The following is a 23,380-nucleotide window of genomic DNA, read 5'->3' as shown; positions in this document are numbered from 1 at the left end:
CAGCTGCACTGGAGCCATTAGAAAAGGCGGCCTCTCATTTGGTGAGAATGAGGTAGGAGATGAGGATAAGCCCTTTCCTCCTCCTAAATGTCTATAAAAGCTGAGCTACCCAAAATGGTAGCTATATATTAACAAGTTTAATTAAAATTAAATAAAGCAAAATTTAACTCCCAAGTTACAGTAGTCATATTTCATATGCTCAAGAGACACAAGTAGCTGGTGGCTACACCACCAGACAGACTTAACCTGTCCTTCATTGCAGAACGTTTTGCACAGAGATACTCTTAAGTACACCGTTTATGACAAGGATATATTTGCTGGAATGGGCAGCTGGAATCAGGAATCCTGGAGCTGCCACCAATTAGCTATGTGAACTTGGCAAATCTCTGGGCATCCATTTCTTCATCTGTAAAAAGAAGTTAGACTCCATAACGAGAATGGCCCCTTTCTGTTGTAACATCCCATAATTCTGTCCCCAAAGCTCCAGATGGCAAGCTCCTGACTCTAGCCACTCTTCTTTCCAAACTGGGCCCTTTATCAAATTAGATCAAGAGAACATGCTCTTGGACTTCATTATTTCCCATAGAAATGCAGTTACTGAATAAGAATAGCATCCTCTAATTATTTCAAGGGTCAACATAAGAAATAGCCATAAGAAAAATTTCTCTAAATATTTACCAGGAAGAACCACTTAAGATAGTGAAGAACCTATCCCCAAAGGCCCTCTCATAAGAACTTATACCTACATGATAAATCTGTTACAGTTTAGGACCAGAAAAAAAATGTATTTCTCCAGAAGAATTGGTACGCCAATTATGAATGAAAACGACATTGCTCATTACGATGTTTAGGCATTAGTTAGGGCCTAAGCATGGGAGGCCCCTGTTCCAAGGAAACTGGAACAATTGTGTCTCCAGCACAGAGCTTCTGTCTTCCTTGACCCCACTGAAAGTACATTTTCTGCAGAGGCCACACTGAACACTTTTTAAAAGTAGAGTTAAAATGTTAAGTTTTTAAATATTAAATAGTTCACTGATCTTCCCACTATACCGTACTATAGAATATAAACATGGAATATGATGAGAATTAAAAAAAAACATGAACCTCAAATCACTATGCTAAACAGAATTAATTATACTGGAAGAATTTGCAGAAGGCTGAATTGTGGCAATTTTTGCATCTTTTCCTCCCCCATTATCTCTATCACCTCCTCCAATTAAATTAATTAAGTTCCAAGTAATTAAAATAATGGCAAGCATTTATTGAGTATCTAGTTTATTCAGTGTCAGGCACAGTTGTAAGCATTTACATATATATATATAGTAGTATATACACACACATATATGTAATTAAAACTTATGCCTCACAATAACCCCAGGAGGAAGATAAGGTAACTTGTTCAAGGTCACTAAGGTAGCAAGTGTCAGAGCTGGGATTTAAACCCTGCCAGTCAGGCTCCTGCTCCCTAATACTACATGAGCCCCCTTTTTAATATTGACAGTGAACCTTTTCCCACCTTTAAAAGTAAAAATTTAAAATATCATTAGAAAACATTACAGAAACACATAAAGTAAACAACAACAAAACATTGTGCTTGCTTAGCAAACAGCTTTCAGATTTGTCTCTTAGCACTCTTCTACCCTGCCAGCCCTAAGCCCTTCCTGTTTAGAAATTTTGGAGAATGCCAACCCTTTACTTCTGTCATTTTTCCACCGTTCTCTCTGAACTTCTTCCACATTGTTTTCTGGTGAAATAACTAAAAATCCTGCATTTAGTGTAACAGTCAACTAAAGGCATAATAACCATCAGCAAAACTGTTCCTACCTATTAGTTCCCTGTTTAACAAGGGTGGGTCACAACAATAAAAAGACAATCGAGCTGGGAACTGACAATTTCAGTCTTTGCAGCTGTTATGAGCCAGTTTAAAAATGAATTTACATAAGTGATTGCTGGGCTTTTTATAAACATGGTACCTGCCAGGAAACAGTTCCACTTTCTCTTCCCTGGACTTTCTGTCCTCTTGTAGACTCTAATTCCGTTAAGCCTCGAGCTTTACAATGCTTTACACGCTTTCATGTTTTATATGCTTATCAGGACAATCTTCTGTGGACAATAAAAGGAAACAAGTCTCTTAAAGCTATTAGAAAATTAACACTTGAGTTATGTGTTTCTTTAGTTCTAGGAGTAGTGTAGTCAAACAGGCACAGGTTTCAATTCTGGCTTTGCAGCCTTGCACAAATTACTGAAGCTCTCTGAGTTGTACTGCTTCTGTAAAACGAATTATATTGTCCTAATGGAGCTGTAATGCCAAGTCAACAACAGACACACAACAAAGTTACTTCCCATAATCAAAGTTGTAAAAAGTTACTTTCAAAACCAAGCTGCACTTCTGAGATTCCATTTTTCATTTTTATCCAGTTTGTGGCCACAAAAGTTCCAAAGGACTCCTTTCAGGTGCTTCTGGAAAGTGTTACCATACGAAAGACTTCTAGTTCTTAAGGCGGAATGGAGAAATATATGTGGATTGGAAATTCCATCCAAACAAAACCTCTCTAAAAAAATTTTAAATAGTATTTGTATCCAGGAAATCAAGGTCACAAATCATTTCTATGAATGAGAACTTTACAGGTTGCCTTCCCTCACAGTTTTTCCTTCACGTATATCCCTGATAAACATAAGAAATGCTGCTGGATATAAAGCAAAATTAATGTTGACCACTAAAGCCATTTCTAATCAAAATTCAATAGCCTACATAAGCCTCTTGAAAAAACAATTCGCTCCCAGGCTCCATATGATGAAGCTGGCCATGAGTAACACTCACGTCCCAGAATCCTCAGATTTAGCTTTCTCAAGAAAACTTTCCATGAAACACGACTTGCCAAGGCAAGGACTTGCAGAGGCTCCTTGTGTACCTGGGGCCCTCATCCCTAGAGTGCTGTGCTGTTACCCTGTGGGTTACTGTGTCGAAATGGAAACGGTGACGTTCTTCCTTCAGGGACATTCCTTTTGTTTTTACCTAGCAGCATACACCAATAATTTGTAAGTAGGAAGAGTTTTCTGTTTTCATTTTTTTCCTAAAGGACAGATTTAGACAGCCCAAAGGTAGGGCTCGGTATGTGTTGAGGAAGGGGGGCTCAGAGGGCTGGCATGAGGGAGGATTTGTGCCCAAAGGCTTCTCACAGACTCCATAACTGGATGAGGAAATGAGCCAGGATCCACAAGACTCCTCAGCAGCCAAATCCAGAGTTCTCCTCCTGTCAATCATCTGCACTACAGAGACTTACAGTATACTCTGGCAGCAAGAAGGCTGCTCACCCAGTACTCCTACCTTGACCACGCCCTGGAGTCACCTAGAAGCTTTATTAGACTGTACCCTCTGGGCCCCAGGCCAGGGCTGGGTGCGGCTGGGGCTCCGTGATTTTCAGTCACTCCTCAGCTGATCCTAACATGCACATAAGTTTATAAACCACTGCCCTGGTCCCTTCTGTCTTCAGTTAGGTTGCAGAAGGTGCTAGAGCCTATTCTCTTGAGACTTTTTTTCTTTTCTTCTAATGAAAGAAAAAGATAATGTATGAAATCATATATTTTGAGCTTTCCTCAAGAAAGTTTAGGTCAGAGTCCTTAGTGTGAATTTATCCCTTTGCCCCACCCACCTAATGAAGACTACAGCCAACCGCAGTGACTGGAGCACAGAACATGCTCCTGGGCAGTGTACAGGGCACCCTTTCAAAGAGGGTGGAAGGGAAATGTATTGGAAGTTTATGAAGGAGAGAAAAGAAATTTAAGAAACAGATTCACTGCCCTTTGGATATGCATGCAAGGACTTTCACTACTTTCCAAGACCCTGCCTTCATCTGGGCTCCTGTTCCTCCTGGACGCACTCATCCTCCAGTCTAGTTACAAATTACTCACTCTTAGGACAGGGCCCTCTGCCTCCAGCTCAAGCCAGCTGGAGTCCTCTGCCCTCATCCCCACCCCAGGTTTCCAGGTGGGCCCTGCCACTTAGGGTGTGACTCTTAAATACCTGTGGGGCAGCAGTGAACCAGAGGGGTGGGGAAGGGTGTAGACAGGGCTCTCTCCAGGACTGACTCCTGCCTACTCAGCCGTCCTCTCAGGACATGTAGGGCCCAGTGATAAGAGGTCTTGAGCCTGGCCAGCACCTGACAACTCCCAACTCACTAGAGTTGGATTTAATGAGGCAGCACAAAAGCAGGAAAACAAGAGGTGTGGGGCTCTAACTCCACCTTTGCCCTCTGCTAGCCCATGACCTTGCGCAAGTAACAGAAGCTTTCTAGAAAGTGCCTCAGTGTCCCCATCTGTAAAGTGGAAATTAATGTTTGACTAGACTCCTCAGAAAGCTTTTTGAAAAGTGCAAAATGCTTAAAGTTATTTTGATACAATACAACTTCTGTAGACATTAATTGAGTCTTCTATGCATGGACACTGCCTATCACTGACAATATAAAGATGAAAAAAAGGCCACTGAATTCAAGGGGTACAATATATTCCATGCGGGAAACAGAAATGTGGTAGATAAAGCTACATAATTCAATGTAATAATTAGTATGATGGCTGAATAGCATGCTACTGGGAAGTCAGACAACAGAAAATTTACATATGTCCACAGATGGAGGAGAGGACAAGGTGACAGACAGCAGGTAAATATTGATAGTCAGGTACTCATCTGAGCACTTTATGTATACAATCCCGAGTGAGCCTCAAAACAACCTTGTGAGGTAGGTAGGTACTGCTTTCCCCATTTTACAGATAAGGAAAGCAATACCTACCTACCTCGCAAGTTCAGAGAGGCAGTCTCTCAAAGTCATATGGCTAGTGAATGGCAGAGTTGGGCTTTGGCTGTGGGCCCAAAACCTAGATCATAACCTTTCCACACACTGTCTCCACCCTGACTATGACCCCATTCCTGACCTCCCCAGTGCCCTGCCCTGGCCCAGGCATAGCCCAGCACACTCCTCCTCTGTGCTTCCATACTGCTGTATTCACAATGCCATATAACATGCCTATTATTCTGTCATTATTTGTTTTTGTGTCTGTCTTCCTCATTAGCTTACTGGTCCTTAGGGAAGAAAGGGAAGGCAGCAGGTGCCTAGTAAACAGTTGGTGTTTGGTGTTTAATAAATGTTAATAAATGTTTTCTTTTGTTTCTTTTCTTTTCTTTTTTTTTTTTTTTTGGAGATATCTCATTCTGCTGCCCAGGCTGGAGTGCAGTGGTGCAATCATGGCTCACTGCAGCCTCAAACTCCTGGGCCCAGACAATCCTCCCACCTCAGCCTCCTGAGTAGCTAGGACTACAGGCACACGCCACTGCACCCAGCTAATGCTTTTTGTTTTTGTTTTTGTTTTTTTTGAGATGGAGTCTCACACTCTCGCCCAGGCTGGAGTGCAGTGACGCGATCTCGGCTCACTGTAAGCTCCACCTCCTGGGTTCGTACCATTCTCCTGCCTCAGCCTCCCAAGTAGCTGGGACTATAGGCACCCGCCACCACACTGGACTAATTTTTTGTATTTTTAGTAGAGACGGGGTTTCACTGTTAGCCAGGATGGTCTCGATCTCCTGACCTTGTGATCCACCTGCCTCGGCCTCCCAAAGTGCTAGGATTACAGGCGTGAGCCACTTCGCCTGGCTGCACCCAGCTAATTTTTAAATTTTTTGTAGTGATAGGGTTTCACTGGGTTCCCCAGGCTAGTCTCAAACTCCTGGGCTCAAGCAATCCTCTCATCTCAGCCTCCCAAAGTGCTGGGATTATAGGTGTGAGCCACCGCACCTGGCCAATAAATGTTTTCTCAATGAATGAAGGAAAAAATGAAATTATGCTAAGCTTCGAGAGACAGGTAGGAATTCACTAGGTGGTTTGAGGGAAACATTCTCAAAAGTAGAGGCAGAACCTTATTCATCCTTATGTCCCCAGGGTCTTGTACTTATTACAGGTACTTAATAAATGTCTAACAAATTCTAGGCAGAGGAAACAGTGTAGGAAATCCAGAGATATTTAAGGTTACACAGTGAGTTTGGATAACTTGGCCAATGTGAATCACATAGTGGGTATGTGGGGACACAGAAGTGCTTCTCAAACTATTCATGGGGAAAGACCAGGTTTTTTTTTTTTTTTTTTTTTTTTTTTAACTTCCAAATCAATATGGACCAAATCTTTCATAAAAATGCAGCAAAAAGGAACTGCCAAAAATGGGACAAAATGCAAGTCCAGTTCCGAATCAACAGATTCAACAGATGTAAAATGATGGTCAAACTGCTATAAAAATTACCAAACATGGACTTATCTAGCTGCAGACTGCTAACAAAGAGGTCTGTCTGCTGACCAAGCTTTTGGCACTGAGAAAGGTGGAGGTAGGGGCTATTGTGGAGAGCCACAAGAAAGACAAGCTTGAATTGTTCTACAAAGGAAAGAGAGATCCAGAATAATGTTTACTGAGGATTTCTGTGTGCCCAGCATGGTTATGAGTGCTTCACACCTATTAACTCATTTACATTTCATAACCTATCTGTGAGGTAAGTGCTATTGTCACACTCGTTTTAGAGATGAGTAAACTGAGACACAGCCGTGAAAAACATTCCCAAGATTCCAGAGGTGGTAAGAAGCATCACGAGGCCTTGAACCTGGGCAGTGTGAACCTTCATTACTAGACTCCGATGCCTCTGGGGAACTCAGACAATTTTCAGCCAGGAAGTGACCCACTGAAATTTATGTTTTAGAGAAATCATGCTGGTGGCAGTGTGCAGGGTAAAGGTCAGTTAGGAAGCCACAACAACAATCCGGGTGAGAGGCATGGGGGTAGGGAGGAGCAGACATATGGGCGCTTTAGGAGATGGACCCAGGCTTTGGTTGGGGGCAGGGTGTACGAGCTAGGCAGAGATGAAGAGGAGGGAGGCGTTCCTGATGACTCAAGGGTTCAGAGCTTAGCAACCTGGGTGGATGGAAATGTCTTACGGAAAACAGGCCGGAAAGCAGGTTTTAAGGGGAAGATGATGAGATCAGTTTTCAGCAAATGTCTACCTGAATTTGAAGAGCCTGAGACAGACAATCTACAGCTGTGTCTTAGGAAAATTCTACAGACTGTGATCTTCGTTTACTGAATTCAGGTAGTCACTATTTTCACCCTAGTTCTGCCAAGCCACTTTCCTCCTCTTCTTTCCCCTTTGCACTGGTTACACTTAAAATAGTTTAAAAAGCAGCAGTTCCACAACCCTAAACTTGCCTCCCTTCAAAAATAACATAGTGTGTATGCAAAATGCCACACTCATTACAGCTTATGTCTGAACAAAAAGCAGATTTCCCTGCAAATTCTTAATTGCATTTTCATTAAATCCAGATTCTTTATAATGGCGTATGTGACCTATTCTCTGTCGACTTCTCCAAACTCATCTCCTACCACGTATTAATTCATTCATTGTTCTTTACACTCCTACCACAGGAGCCTTCTTTTTGTGCTCAAACACGCAAAGCTTGTTCCCAGCTCAGTGCCTTTGCACTGGCTGCTCCCTCTACCTGGAACGCTCTTCTCCAGATTTAACCTGGTTGCCTCCTGCTCATTCAGCTCTCAGCTCAAATACCAGCAGAGAGATCCCAAGCGTGAGAAGGATTTGTCATAATGTTGCTAGCTCTGATATGGGCTTAAGGGCAAGGGACCAGAGGGAGGTCTCTAGGAGTTGATGGCTCCCAGCTGAGAGGCAGCAGAGAGCCAGAGGCCCTCATCCTATAATTGCAGGGAACTAGATTCCACCCACAACCTAAATGAGCCTAGAAATGAATTCTTCCCAAAGCCTCCCAATAAGAGGCCAACACCTTCAATTTGGCCTTGTAAAACCTAGAGGAGAGAAACCAGCCAAGCCCACCCTGACTTTCAACGTACAGAACTGTGAGATAATTCATATTTGTTGTGTTAGGCTGCTAAATTTGTGGTAATTTGTTATAGTAGCCATAGAAAACTAACACACTCTTACAGCTGATGTGCGTTATAGTTTAATCAGCAGCATTTTTTTTTTCTTAGCGGCACATAGAATAATGGCACATAGAATACTAGCACATCTAATCAATGACATCTTAAATTTGTTGAAATATGGTGTTACTATCTCTGTTTTGCAAACGGGAAAACAGCATCTGAGAGGTCAGGTGATTTGCCCAGGAGACTGAAACTGCAAACTCAAGCTCTAAACCCGGGGTGTCCAATCTTTTGGCTTCCCTGGGCCACACTGGAAGGAGGAGAATTGTCTTGGGCCACCCATAAAATACACTAACGATAGCTGATGAGCTGAAAAAAGAAATCGCAAAAAAATCTCATAATGTTTGAAGCAAGTTTACGAATTTGTATTGGGCCACATTCAAAGTCATCCTGGGCCACATGCGCCCCGCATTTTGAGATTTTTTTGCAATTTGTTTGTAAGCTCATAAGCTATCGTTAGTATTCGTGTATTTTATGTGTGGCCCAAGACAATTCTCCTTCCACTGTGGCCCATCTTTTGAGCCCATGTTCAAAAGATTGAACATCCCTGGGCTAGGGTATCTTGTCAAAAGGCCAAGGAATGGCTGACATGACCTCCTTCAGGCTCATGTCTGATACAGGACCACAAAGACCCAGCTAGCTCCAGAAGCAGTCAATCCCTTCTGATCAGGCACCCAACGGTGCTAGGTACCCTTCTAGGTACTGGACCAAGATCCTGCCCTTATGAAGCTGACACTATAGTGAGGTAGGTTAATATAACAATTGATTGAGATAAGTGCTAGAAGGAAAATAAAACATCCAGAGAACTTCAAAGCAACCTTCACAAAAGTCAGAAAGTACATATTCAGGAGCTGAAAAGAAACAGAGCACTGGGCCTGGAAGATAAAATTTTTTCTTTGGGATTTTTCATGGGCCACTCATTGCTAGTGTGGGAACTCCCAGAGACAGAGTTTTCTGTTGTGAGTTTAAAATTTTTTTTTTGTTTTTTTGCTTTTTTTTGTTTTTTGATGGAGATATAGGGTAACTTTATACTCAAATTCATAAGACTGCCTCTTGTGAATTTCCAAAAACAAAGCCACAGCCATCTTCCCATCATATAACAACTTCCCTCTCTTTCAACGGCATTCAGTTTTTAAAAGATGAAAATTAATTTTATATTAAAATAGCATCCCAAGAGCTGACTGAAAGAGCACTTCAAAAAGAAAGATGATTCTATGCAACTCCAATCCCACATCCTTTGTAGAATCTTAAGCTCTGGCTTGACTTCTTACATTGTGCTTTTACTTTCATCTTCTCTTTCACCCTGGAAATACAGTAGACAAAGCTCTGATGGTGAAATTAAAGGGAGAACAGGAGCCCAATTCAGAGAGTAAACAACAACAACAAAATGTGGCATGTATAACCTTCTTTGAGGAGATACTTGTAAGTGGAAAATTCTAGGCTTCTTAAAAGGAAGTTTTTAAGTTTTGCAGGAAATATTATTGAAATGTATATATTCTCAACCTCTCTCTTTTGTTTTTGTTTGAGAGGGAGAAATTCCAGGCTAGAAGATCATCTTCATCATGTTTTTTGGAGAAGCCCCAGTTTAGTAATACCATTAGCTGAAAACTATTTTTAATTCAGACATTAGCAACTGGCATAAAACCCTACTTTCCACTTCTCTTGATTTTGCACTGACAATTTGGCAGCCCACTCTACCCTTAGGCCCAAAAGAGCCATCACATTCATAAGTCTGTATTTAGGAGATTCTGACAGAGATGTATGCAAGAGGAAAGGTCAACAAATGCCCACAGGAGGATCAACATTCTGTAAAAGATGTAAGAACAGCCCCAAACCACCATCTCACTCATAATAAAAAATATTTCAATGGCTCTAAATTACTGTTGTGCAGAAACCAGATTAGCAAAAATAAGAAGAGCTGACACTTTTATGGCCGGTGGCCCTAAGGAACCAGGACATCCAATACATTCCTAATGGGAGGGCAAAATGGTTCAATCTTTCCGGAGGGGTACTACAGAGCACTGTGATTCAGCAGTCCCACTTCTGGGCATCAATCCTTAGGTACACCTTCACAAAGCAAAATGATGTATTACATCTTTATTCATCACGGCACTGTCTGTAATAGCAAAAGACTGGGAAACAGCCCAAAGGTCCAGCAGTAGGGATTGGTCAAGAGGACCATGGTACATCCACGTGATGGAAAACTTGTTATTCTATGTGTGTGTGAGAGAGATACTTGCAGAGACAGATGTCTAAAACATACTGCTAATTTTAAAAGGCAAGGTAAAGAGTATATATACCATCTTTAATGAGAGAAGGGGGAAGAATTAAAATACCATATATTCTTTTAGATTGTATTTACAAGTTGCTACTTGCAGAGAATATGGGAAGGCGTGCATGGGGATAAGATGGGAGCAAGATTTTTGAATATGAAAACTTTTGATTTTTTGTGAATTTGCTATTTAAAGAAATCCTGGGGCTGGGCATGGTGGATCAGGCCTATAATCCTACCACTTTGGGAGGCCGAGGCTGGCAGCCTCAGGAGTTGCTTGAGCCTAGGAGTTCGAGACCAGACTGGGCAACATGGTGAAACTCCATTTTTACAAAACACACAAAAATTAGCCAGGCGTGGTGGCAGGCACCCATAGTCCGAGCTAGTCAGGAGGCTGAGGTGGGAGGATTACCTGAGCCAGGTAAGTCGATGCTGCAGTGAGCCATGATTGTGCCACTGCACTCTAGCCAGGGTAACAGAGTGAGATCCTGTCTCAAAAAAAAGAAAAAAGAAAAGAAAAGAAATCTTGTAGGGAATTCTTATAGGAAATTGTCAAAAATGTTTACCTTTATATAAGATTATAATGTTTCTTCAAGATCATATATTATGTATTTTCAAAAATATAGAGGTTGCATAGGCAATTTTCCCAAAAGTATGAAGAAAGCACAAGATTGGCAGGGAAGAGATAAAGCTAAGGTGGAGTTCAGCAGCTCAGGAGGAGGAGTTGGAGAAACCTGGGTTTAGGCAGGTAGGTTCTCATGTGAAAGTCGGTCAGGGAAATCTCAGTCCAGAGTTCAGAAGGTGAGCACAGTGAGCGTGGAGAGGGTAATTTCTGCCCTGTGTTATATTACCTGCTGGATGTGGGTGGCTCTGAGCCCCCTGATATTTATTACAGCCAGAAGAAAGTCAGAGAACTGTAGGTGAATGGGAGGCAAAGACAGGAACACTAGGATTACCTCCCAGGAGGCCTGCCAGGAGCATTGATTTGCTCTTGGAAAAAGCATGCTGCTCATCAAATATTTATGTTAAAAAAGAGGGCAAGGCATGTGCTGGAATATTCTGCTTAATTTGACAGAGATATTCCTTGAAAACTTGAGACTCCTGGAATTTTGTGTAATCAAATCATACTAGAAACACAACAAGTGAATTAGTTATTTAAAGAAATTCTGTAAGAAATTCTTAGGAATTGTCATCTTCTGCTCTTTCTGCTTTGAGAATATGAGTATGTCTGAAGATGGCTGCATTTAACCAGGTTAAATGTGAAAGGCATTCACGTTTCTGCATCTTTTGGATTTTTTCACAAGGTGTATTGTCTGCAGAAAACAGCAGATGGCCTAGGTATGAAGTACGAACCAGCACCTTGGCCCTCAGGACCACTACCTTAGCAGTTAGATTCACTAAACATGGCTGATCCTACAGGCTGTGCAAATGCCTCCCAGAAGAGGAGCCAGGAGGAGGAAGTTGATTCTGACTATAGGCTTGTCTAAAGGATCAACTTAAAAAGCATGCAAGTAGTACCAGTTGGTACTAAGAGGAACACAGACAAACCCTCTGAGTTTGTCATACCTTTGGCAACAAGACTCCGCACCTCTTAGCCTAAACTAGGAGCCTTTTTCCAGAAGTAGCAGCTACTCATAGGTAAGTTCCAAAGGCTCCTGCAACCACTGTTACTTGCATCCTGTCCCCAAGGAAAAAGGCCTATGGCTGATCAATAAATAACATGAACCCCTCTCCACATTCCCAAGAGTTACTGCTACTCCATTCCCTGCACCAGGCCAACAGCACAACGGGTGCTGGTGACCCTGGCAAGTGACCCTCAGAAATAATGAATTGAAGAGAAAGAAGTTCATCATAGGCAACGTGTACCACTGAATGTTTCTTTCCTAGCATATATAATCCATACTACTTTTTTACATGTACCTTGCTGACACACACCAGAGAAAACATGGTTTTATTCCTTCATTCCACTGGCATTCATGAAGTTTATACGTTTCCCAATAAAGCCCGACATGATAAACCAAATGGTTAAGTGACAGACTCTACCAGCTGATGGCATCTGGGACTACTGTGGCTGTAGGGGCTTTGAGAAGCAGAACTGCTGGTAGCCATATTGTGCCTTTGTGTGTGTTAAAAAAGGCAATCCCTCCAAGTACACCTAGCCTTTTGCAGGCTTGATAGCATCAGAAAGAAGTTCCCTTTTGTCCTAGTAGAGGCAATCCTACTTCAGGATGCATGTGGTTTTTGTTTGTTTAGCAGATGTGAACCTCCCATTTGCCTCCTTGCCCAGGCCCTCTTGTGCAGTGAACAACCTGTACAACAGTTCAAGGCATCCCTGTCAAGAAGTCATAATCCATTCTTTCTGCTTCTTGGCCAGACATCCAACCCTCCCATGACAACTTATCTGCACAGCCAATCATGACCTTATATACCCACATGAAGCCCCATGGTCTAATGTGCAGGCCATGGTCTAATAATTCAGGTTTCATTAGTGTAGGTATAACTCAGGCATCCAGTCTAAAGGTTACACTTTTCTAATTTGCCTGAGATTCTGGTTAAACTTGGTATGATGATGTTATCTCACTAACGTCTTCAATAAGCCTCAATAAAGTCCAGGAGGCTTTCAGATTTTGATTCCTCTTTCCATCCTTAGCTTTAGCTTATGGTGGGTTAATGGATTTCAGTATGAGTCTTCACTTGAGAAAAAACCTCATGTTTTTCCTCGGCAATAATTTATCCCCCCACCCAAAATCCCACAAAATTTGATGTAACTGCAAGCTTGGGGTCTGAGTCAAAGGGTCCCAGTGGGGAGTTAAGGGTTTAGTGTCCAGTGGTCAAGGACGTCTTGGCTAGTGCCATCTGCAGCTAAATAAAAGCCTGATTATTTCACATCAGTGAAGTTAAGATGGGCTCATGTGAGTCTGGACACAGCCGTTCTGAATGAAGACAATTCTCTACACACAAGTGCAGAGATGACAACTGATTCAGACTTCACTCCAGTGAGCATGTGTGATCACGCAAACTCAAGTTCAACCAGAGCTTATACTTCTCTCTTCTGTCAACCAAAGGGGATCCTATGTGTCAATCACATGACCTTGCCTATAAGGGGAGTGGTGGCCCTACTGTGTCAGAAAGCACACAGAATACAAAGCCTTCTGACTCTCTGGGCCCATCGTCAGCCAGTTATTATACAATCAATGAAACTGAAAATTACAGAAGATTTTAGCAACCAATCTCTTGGAACTTTTAGCTACTAACTCTCCGGCAGAACTGAAAGTATTAAGTCTTAATAGTCTCCAACACTCCAGTATTTTTTTTTTTTTTTTTTTTTTGAGACGGAGTCTTGCTCTGTCGCCCAGGCTGGAGTGCAGTGGCGTGATCTCAGCTCACTGCAAGCTCCACCTCCCAGGTTCATGCCATTCCCCTGCCTCAGCCTCCAGAGTAGCTGAGACTACAGGCGTCTGCCACCATGCCCAGCTAATTTTTTGTATTTTTAGTAGAGATGGATTTCATCATGTTAGCCAGGATGGTCTCGATCTTTGAGCCACCACGCCCGGCCAACACTCCAGTTTTTATTATACAGTAATTCTCTGAAATGCAGACCCATTAAAAGAAGACAAAAACCCTCCTTGTCACAGGATGGCAACCAGACACTTCACAACCAAGCACTTTTATGATACCCAATAAAGCCTGACATGATAAACCAAACATTTCAGTAACACCAGAAATGATTTTCAAGAGAGACTCTCCAATAAACGGAATAATCTAGCTAGAAGTTATCTTAAGTCAAATCACCTCCACCATCTGCCCTGGATCCATGCTACCTGTTAACTACTCTCCTGTCGTTCCTAAGGGAGGAAAGTGGGGAGATCAGGATGTGTGGGTATCTGCTGGTTCTAGAACAGGACTTAGCAGGTCAGTTCCTTCATCTGTATTATCCAGGCCCCCTTTGGGAGTCCAGGGATGAAAGAGGTAGACTTCACAGGGTCACCAAGGACTGGACCTTTGTGTTCTCTTCAGGCCTGCTGGGTCTCAGCAGCCATTTGGAAGTGTTAACTGCTATGGCTAAAGAGTGGCAAGTCTGATGGAGAGGCACTGATGATTCTCCTCAGGTAGGTCACCTAAAAGGAGTCTCCTCCTCATGTTTCTCTTGATGTGATTTATAGTTTTTAAGCAAAACTGACTCCATAAAGCCCTCTTCACTCTCACCTCTGGCTGGATGCACCTCCATCCCTACGCAGAGGGCATGAGATGCGGAGTTAAGATGCTTCTGGGTCAAATTCTGTTCTTGCAACTTAAGCAAGGTTCAGACTTTAGGGAACCTCAGCTTCCTCCTCTGGGCTGTTGTGAGAACTGAGCAAGACTGTATATGGGAAGGGTTTAGAAACAGCCCAGTATATAGAATACATACAATTGTGCTGTAATTAGTTTTTATCTATCCAACCTTCCTGTTAAACTAAGTGCACCAATATTTGCCTCATTACTGTCTTCCTGGTGTCTGATATACTGAAGGTGCTGTAAAAGCGCAGCTCATCAATGCAGGCCTGGATCTGGGAAGTCACAACTTCCATAAAGTCAAGGTTAGTGGACTAGGTCTATATGCAGATCCTAAAAACCCACTGGTAGACTTTTCAAATATTCCTCATGAAGATCAACCTACAAGCTTCTGGGCCTTCTCTTTTACTGCTAAACAATTCTCACTGCAAAGGTTTTGACATTTAACCGAAGGACATTCAACTGCCATAAAAGTTGGTGCTTTTTCCAAAACAACAACAAAATCCTGCTATTTGTAGTTAACAAGCCAGATTTGTTTTTTAGTAACTATTACACAATTTTATTTTTAGTATTTGTAGTTAATAAACCAGATTTGTTTAGTAACTATTACACAAATGAATTATTTTTTAGTATATATATAGGCGCATTGTGGAAAATAGGGGAAAAGCAAGTTGGGGTGGGGGGAGCACCATAATCCCATCACCAATTTGTCTGTATTTTCTTCTAGCCTTTTTTTATGGTTTAAAAATAATTTTTAGGCTAGCTGTAATTGTAATAACACAATGTAACTGTGCACATTGCTTTTCCCCATTTTAAACTGTAACAGACTTCATGCATTACTGATTTTTAAAAGTCTAATGAAAAAGAAAATGGAATTGAGATTTGGAAGAATTAACTTGTTTAACAAATTACAAACCATTTCACATTCAAAAGACATAATGATGATTGCCTAACTCTCTTACTTTGTAAGTACTATTTGGCAGGACTATTTAAATTACTGAGCTTTTTTTAGATTTGGGGGAAATACTAAAATTTTGTATAGCTGTTTTCCTGTTACAAAAATAATGCATGCTCATTATACAACATGTAGAGAAAATTTCAATAATTTAATGTTAACATTTATTGAATGTGGACTATGCACCAGGCACTAATCCAAACGCTATATACATAGATTAGCTCATTTATTCCTTATAACACTTATGGAAGCATAGATTAAGTAACTTGCTCACTGTCTACTCACCTAGAAGTATGAGCCACAAATCATTATGCTATGTTCTAGGAGTGAAAAGCATCAATAATTTACTCAATCAAATGCTTCAACTGTTTCAGAGCATAATGTCATAGGCAAGAAACAATTAATAATAACACTGTACCCTTTATAGTTATTTAAAATTATTATAAACCACATCTCTGTGTCCCAGTGGAGCAATTAGTAAAACGAGAAATCATCTGTGGCATGAGCTAAGCTCCTGGTTCAGCCCAATTCTGTGCAACTGACGTGCATTAAGACAAAAACAAGAAGATTTAAAGGGTTTGTTTTAAAGACAGAGGCTTTTGTTTTTTTTTTTTTGAGACAGAGTTTTGCTCTTGTTGCCCAGGCTGGAGTGCAATGGCCGATCTTGGTTCACCGCAACCTCTGTCGCCCAGGTTCAAGTGATTCTCCTGCCTCAGCCTCCCAAGTAGCTGGGACTACAGGCATGCACCACCATGCCCAGTTTATTTTGTATTTTTAGTAGAGACGGGGGAGGGGGGGGCGTTCTCCATGTTGGTCAGGCTGGTCTCAAACTCCCAACCTCAGGTGATCTACCCACCTCGGACTCCCAAAGTGTTGGGATTACAGGTGTGAGCCACTGCGCCTGGCATGATAAAGACATTTTAAAAATCTTTTAGATTTTAGGAAGTGAGTCAACAATGTGATGAGTAGAGTCCCTGAATTAACTGAACACCCAATCTCATGAAAATTTACAAATAAAACAACCACTCACAATCAGCCTAACACTTCTTAGGGCTTATCTGTTGGCCTTGGACATCAGTACATGCAAAAGTAAATAACAAGATACCCTTGGGTCACGTGTTTTCATACTTTAATTAAGAATTATACTTGGTTAAAGATGAATACTTCAGTTCCTGGCTACTTTCCTACCTAGGGCTAATAAACACAACTATTTGAAATATAAATTATCTTTAAATGTAAAGGATAATGCAATGTTTCTGTCAAAATTACTATGCAACTGTAACTTTGGCACTAAAAGCATATTAAAACTATTAATCCTTTAATCATAATTATTCATATTGTTGTGGTAGAAACATCACACACACACACATACCAGTTACTTCTGTGGAATTTGAAATTGCTCTATCTAGCATTTTCGGAAGGTTCAAGCTACCACCTTGCAATTTATCCAGTAGCCTGCTGCTTGAACAAGCTAGATTAATATCTAATAATTTTGACCATGTACTGTGTGTTAAGTCCAGTTTAAGTGTTTTCCAAAGACTGTTTCACATACTTTAAAGCCCTACAGATAGAGACCATTATTATCCCCATCTTATAAATCAGACTGAAAAGGTTAAATAGCTAATATTTTCATCTAAGTCTGTCTGACTCCAAAGCCAACACCCCAAATCACTGTTAAACAAGCTTCTCTTCCAAGTTAGGGCTCAGAAAAATTTACTTGACTTTCACAACTTGCCTTTCTAGGTTAAGCTTAAGCTGACATAAAACTCCAAATTAAAGCAAAACACAATAAATCACTTAATTCTAAATTTGATTTTTTTTCCTGCTAGACAGAAGTTTTCAACAATTAAAAAAAAAACTAATCTGATATTGGCTAACCACTTCCTCGAGTGTTCTGACCATGAAGCCCTTTGCTCTCACACTTTAATAAACCACCGATATTCTCTAACAAGTGACAACACAAATCCACAAATCTAATTGTTAGAGAGCTTTCAAGTAAGATTGGAGCTTTCTGGACAGGAAATTTTTATAATACTATTTTTTTCAGGCTCTTGTGAAACACAGATTCACATTTTCATATATTTCTACACAAATCTCAGTGCTGTGTGCCCTGTTGGGTGTTCGATATCTAGTAAATTACGTGAGTTAAATACAGCAAAAATAGGACTGCATTATTTATAAGGTCTAACGACGCAGTAGACTTTTAAGCATTTTTTGGATTTAAACCAGGGCTTTACGGCGCTGGTTAACTATTAGAGAAGGCAAAGGGACTGAACATTTTATCTGAAAGTCCTTTTATCACTTAAGACTCTGTAAAATGTTTGATTACTTTAAAAATTGTGTGTGTGAATCATGTTAGTTTACTAGAAAAGGGGCTTGCTAGTACATATAATTGGGTTAAAAAAAAAAACAAAAACAAAACAAAACAGCTCCTTACTTGAATGTGATTGTTTTGGCAATAGTAAAATTCAATCCCGTCGTTCTAGCGCTGCCTGCCTTCCTGGTTCTCCTAGGTGAGGGCCGCCATCCTGCGATAATTTACTTTGAGAGCTGAGAAGCGCTGGCAAGGGTGCAGTCTGGTGACTAGCACTTTTAAAAACAAAGCCAAACTCCGCTTTTAAAATAGAGAAGGCACAGACGCAGACCCTGCCTCTGACGACATCCAAAAGATTCATTATAGACAGCCTATTCAGGCGAAGCTACAACCGCCCCAGGAAATATAAACTGTGTCGGCAAAGACAGCAGGGGGGGAGAGGAAGTAACTGATGGGAAGGAAGCTAATCATGTGAAGTTTGTCCAACTCCACATGGTCTAATAAATTCCCGTTTGTTTCCGCTGGGAGCAGCCATTAAACGCGCCCTGACACGTGGGCGCAGGAACCTCCCTTCTACCTCTGGCGTTCAGAGATTTCCTTCTCTACCCACTTGTTTGTATACAACCACGCCCGGCAGGATGACCACCAGATGACCGGCCGCGGCAGTGCCTCCACTCAGCCCCAGCTGGGCAAAGTTTCACTCCACCGCGGCGACGTGAACAAGAATCACGGCTTCCTTACCGTGAGTTATGAATGATTTAAGCCAAGTTTACAGTACACACAAAGCGAGGGACGAGTGAGTGACGGCAGGCGCTGACAGGGTTTTAAAGTTAGCTTTTATTGATACGCCCTAATTACAATGAAAAACAGAAGTCACCCTGACCCACGGGATAACTGTCGGGGCAATAATTTTTTTAAGAAAAAATCACGCAAGACTGAGCCTCAACCTCCCCCTTATCACCTGCAAATATAGTCTGCAGAAGGGCAACCTAGGGACCCCACTCGGGGGTCCCTCGCAGGGTGCGTCATATGGGCTCTCCCCTCTGCGACCCGCTATTTCCCTGCTAGACCCCCAGCGCCCAGTGGATTCCAACGCTGCGCTCCCGCCGGCTGGTCCCGGGAGGTAGAAAGCAGGCAGAGGGGCGTGGCGTCTCTGTCGCCCCCAGATTCCAGCCCTCCTCCAACGCCTGGCACCACCACAAGCCAGGGCTGGGAACACTGGGGGCCTCCCAATCGGGCGCGGGGCGCACGGCCGCAGGCTGGCGAGGAGGCAAGCGAGCTCGCGGGGAGACCTTTCCTTCCACCCCTAGCCTAGCCCCAGCCCCAGCCGTGGGGGCACCGGCTCCCCGCGACCTCGGGTTGCCGCCCGTCGAGGGCGACCGCGCGGTTTCTGCCTCTGGGTCTGGGTGTCCCTTGCCCCCTTCCTCCGCCTCTCCCCGGTCTCCGGCGCCCAGCGCCCCGACCAGTCCCCGCCCTACAGGACACTCTTCCCTCCTTCCTTCCTTCCTCTGCTCCCTCCCTCCATCTCGCTTCCCAGCACCCGGGACTCGGAGGCGGCCCCCGAACTCGCTGGCCGACGCCCCGCGCCGCGCCCGGACCCCGCGGGGACCCGACTCACCACCCGCGCCCGCCGCTTGGTACTCACCCGCCTGCTGGTGCGCTGCCCCGCCGTCGCCGCCGGGACTCGGTCTCTAAGGGCTCCTGGAGACGGCTCCGACCTCTCCTCCTCCTCCTCCTGCTCCTCCAGGCGCCGGCTCCGCCTCGCTGGGGTGGGCGGGGCGGCGGCGGCCCCAGGCTCCTTCCTCCGCGCCGGGCCCTGCCTCCCGCCCAGACACCCTGGCTATGTTGCCCCGGGCCGCGGAGCCCGCGTTGTGGCCCGGCTGGAGGAGGGGAGAGGCCTGGCCTGGGAAAGCTCGGTGGACGTCTGGCCGTCTTTGGCCATCCCCCTTCCCCTTATTCTCATGGAGGACCTGAAGTTCTAGGAGTTGAGGGCTTCCACTCTACGACCCGCTCCTCCGCGGGGCCGCCCTGACGCCTCGCAAGTTTCCTTCGCGTGCGAACGCCTCGCCAGCCCCTGTGCCAGCCGTCCCCAGGGCTGTGAGGATGAGCGCTGCCAAACCCCTACACAAAAGTTTGGCTCTGCCCCAGACACTATGGAGGAAAACACTCACAGTAACATTTAAAGGGCCCTGGGGCCACGGAGAGACGTTTCACAGAAAGTGGAGGTATAACTGCGGATTATTGAATTTGTAGTACATCCACCCACCATTAGCTTCCCGTTCATCTACCCCAACCCCCTGAAATTTGTTTCCGAATGTCCAGTACCTGGCAGAGTTCTGCCCAATGAATTAATCGGATTTGGTTGGTCTTTTCTGGAATGGTTCAAGGTCGGGTAAATGGAGGAGCCATTTCTGCTTCCACAGATTTCGTACTATTCCTTGGGCCATTCGACAAACATTACCGAGCACCCGCTGTGTACCAAGCGCGATGCTAAAGGTGATGGGAGAGGTACAAGGATGAATCAGACAGGGGGCTTGCCTTCTTGGAGTCCAGAAAGAGTAAAGAAGCTGAATGTTCAGAAAACCACTCAGCGGACTTCTGGAATATTCCTAGGTAACCGCTTTCTTGTTTGACAGGGTGGAGAGAAAAGAGGTGAGGCCAAAGTAGGTCACTTAGAACCAGTGTGGGCAGAGTCCGCACTTGAAATGGAGTCTGAAAGCATTGGTGAGGGATGTCTGTGTATTGAGTTTCACCAACTGAGGACAAGTGGGCCCTGGGGAATCTGGAAACTAGGGACTGCAGTCAGGGCATTATATTCCCTCTTGCTTTCCTTCTGACCCCTAAGCAAGTATCAGGCTTAGTGAAATGATTTGCACATGTAGAAGAGGTGTCACAGGTAGAGTCGGTGTATGAATGCATGCCTTGCCCCAGGGGTGTGATCTTAGCAAGCTGCAGATGAGGGTGGTTTTGGGGGTGCAAGTCACAGGCTACCAGAGAGGTCTTTATTTCCTGTTCTGTTCAGCATTAGGAAATGCTTGACTGATTCACAGGTACTAACAGTTCAAATGATACATCTGAAACAGAACAGCATGACACCACAGGGACTGAGAGGGTGGCATACTGGAGTTTGTATTTTTTGGCCACAGACCACAGAATAGACTTCTCTAAGCCATACTACTAATTTCCCTTCCTGGGACACTTTATAGTTTAATAAGTGCTTTCATGTACTTACTCTTACTTTTCTCTCATTAGTCTCTTGCAAAAACCTGGAAACTGGAACACCAGTAACTTAAGTGGCCTGTTGGAAGTTTTCTAGTTGAGTGCTGTTCAAAGTGTGGTTCATAGAATAGTGACAGTCTGCAAACCGTTACCCATCTACAAAGGGATGAGCATAGAAATTGAAGATGAGCATGTAGAAACTTATAGCAGTTTGACAGAGTAATTTTATGTCTGTTGAATCGTTTAAAATGCAGCTTTGTATTTTATGTCTGTTTATTTCATTTTTCTCTTATCATGTAGAAAGGCATCAGCCTGCAACAGATTGAAAATAAAATATCACTGATAGTTTGAGAAAAACTAATCGAGTTAGTATTAGGTTGGTACGAAAGTTATTACCGCAATTACTTTTGCACCAACCTAATAGCAAGGCAGGAATGATAGCAGCTAATACTTAACCAGCACTTTCTGCATGGCAGATGTTGCTTTAAGTGCTTTACATATATTAAACCTTTTACTCCTCCTAACAACCTAAGGACGCCGTCACAGTAAGGTTAGGTCATACAGAGCAAAACTGGCAGAGCCAGGATTCAAACCCTGGCTGGCTGACCTCGTATTTTGTTCTTTTATCCATGCCCTCAATCCAGTGTCCTTTCTACTCTGCTGGTGTTTCCCAAACTTAAATGATTCACATTCCATTTTCATGCCACTGTAATTCCTATTTTTTATTTATATTTTTTATTGACTCACTTTTGTTATTTTGTACATGTATTACCCTGGCAGTTAGTAACTCCAAGCATGTAATCATGGGTTTGATAAGCAAGCATCAATCTTCTACCCTAGTTCATGTTAAAGTACATGCCTAATTCCAGCAGTTGCTGTCAGTGCTTGGCCATATCCCCTCCAATCCTTTTCCGGTTTTGTGCACACTGGTTCCAGGTGTGCGTTCATTCCCACCTGCCAGCACCTGCATCTTATTCTCAGAGTACCAGCTCCAGCTGCAGGATTTGCTTTGCCTGGGCACAGGGTAGCTGGAAACGCCTACAATTAATGTCCTCCACCTCCATCCCTAGCCTTTAGCCAGTGTGGAGGAATAAATATTTCAGCTCCTTTGCTCATATTTGTGATAACTACATTGTCTACAGAGTTCCCTATGCCGTTGGGCCAAATTTCATGAGCCTATTTGGTTTTTTTTTTTTTTTTTTCCTCTACTTTTAAACTTTTTTCTTACTTTTTTTTATGTTCTTGCTATAAAATAGTTAATGAATTATTTTCGACTCCCTCACCCAGTGGCATTCAAAACAAATAAATCAGTTTCCTATGAAAGAGTGTCAGTGGAGTGGAGTGAAATTTATGCTTTATGAGATAAGGTCTTTGAGATTAAGTCCTGGCTTTGCCATTAACAAGTTGTGTGAATTTGGGACAGTCACTTAACTTTGCTAGGTCTCTGCTTGTCTTTAAAATAAAGGGATTGTAAGAGAATGCCTCTAAAGTCCCAATTCTATGGAAATTAAATTTTAGTTTTAGAAAGTGGCTTTCTTGGCCATTTAATCCCTCACGAGACAAACAAGAGAAGTGGTTTTATAATTCAGGAAAGTTTTTTTTTTTTAATGAATTGCAATTCATATGTCAATCTACTGTGAATTTCTATTTAATATCCAATAACAACACCGTAGCTAAAGGATGAGTCAGAAAGAGATGGTGAAGAAATTAAAAAGTGAGGCAAATCAGTCAGTCTCTCGGTGATTAGGTCTCCACAGACTTCAGAACAATTCTTTTTTTTTCTTTAGAGATGGAGATCTTACTTCAGAACAACATTTTTGGGATATTAGCTTTGCTCCCTGTGGATTTTATTGGTCCTGTTGCACATGGCTTCACTTTTTGTCTGGACCTGCCCTGGAAGTCAGGGAGAACTCCCTCCTTTTGAGTAGGTCACCTGGGAATAAATGTCTTCCAAACTGGTTTTTCTGCTCAGTCAGAGGCTGCCATATTTCCATGTAGAAGTTAGGTCAGGGATAAGCACCCACAGTCTTGGAAATCCCCACATAACCTGTTGAAACGTGTATTGCCATAGGCAGGAGCTATGACCAAAACTGTGGCTACAGATCATAAGGCAATTTAGCATAGTTCCACACTCACATGGGTGGAAACCTCCAGACGCCTGGGTGGGAGTGACCCAAAATGGAGGCACCCATGCAAGTTAGTTGATTACTAACTCAATATGAGCTCTCTGACTTATTACTGCAATAGCCTCCCTAGCTCTAGGGAGTGGAAGTCCCCAGATACTGTTGTCTAGAAGTCAAAAACATGGGCTTAAGAGTTAATGAATTTCCAATCATTGGAGGAATTCAACCAGCGGTCACTTAGAAAG

General features: G+C 43.0%; 1 protein-coding gene across 8 annotated transcripts in view; it reads right to left on the bottom strand.

Annotated features, from left to right (window-relative positions):
* The window catches only part of GNG12 (G protein subunit gamma 12), a 129,681-nt gene extending 110,128 nt beyond the window's left edge, over positions 1-19,553 (bottom strand). For 2 of the 8 annotated variants that reach the window (XM_077967962.1, XM_077965243.1), the window contains exons 1-2: positions 19,439-19,486; positions 16,336-16,380 (exon numbers count right to left, since the gene is read on the bottom strand). The gene's annotated coding sequence lies outside the window, so the exon portion shown is untranslated. 8 annotated transcript variants of the gene reach the window in all.
* Between the last annotated feature and the right edge of the window lie 3,827 nt (positions 19,554-23,380).

Source organism: Macaca mulatta, chromosome 1 (genome assembly GCF_049350105.2).
Source record: "Macaca mulatta isolate MMU2019108-1 chromosome 1, T2T-MMU8v2.0, whole genome shotgun sequence".
In the NCBI taxonomy this organism is placed as follows: domain Eukaryota; kingdom Metazoa; phylum Chordata; class Mammalia; order Primates; family Cercopithecidae; genus Macaca; species Macaca mulatta.
The sequence above is the reverse complement of the archived record's forward strand: the minus strand, read 5'-3'. Positions and strand labels throughout refer to the sequence as shown.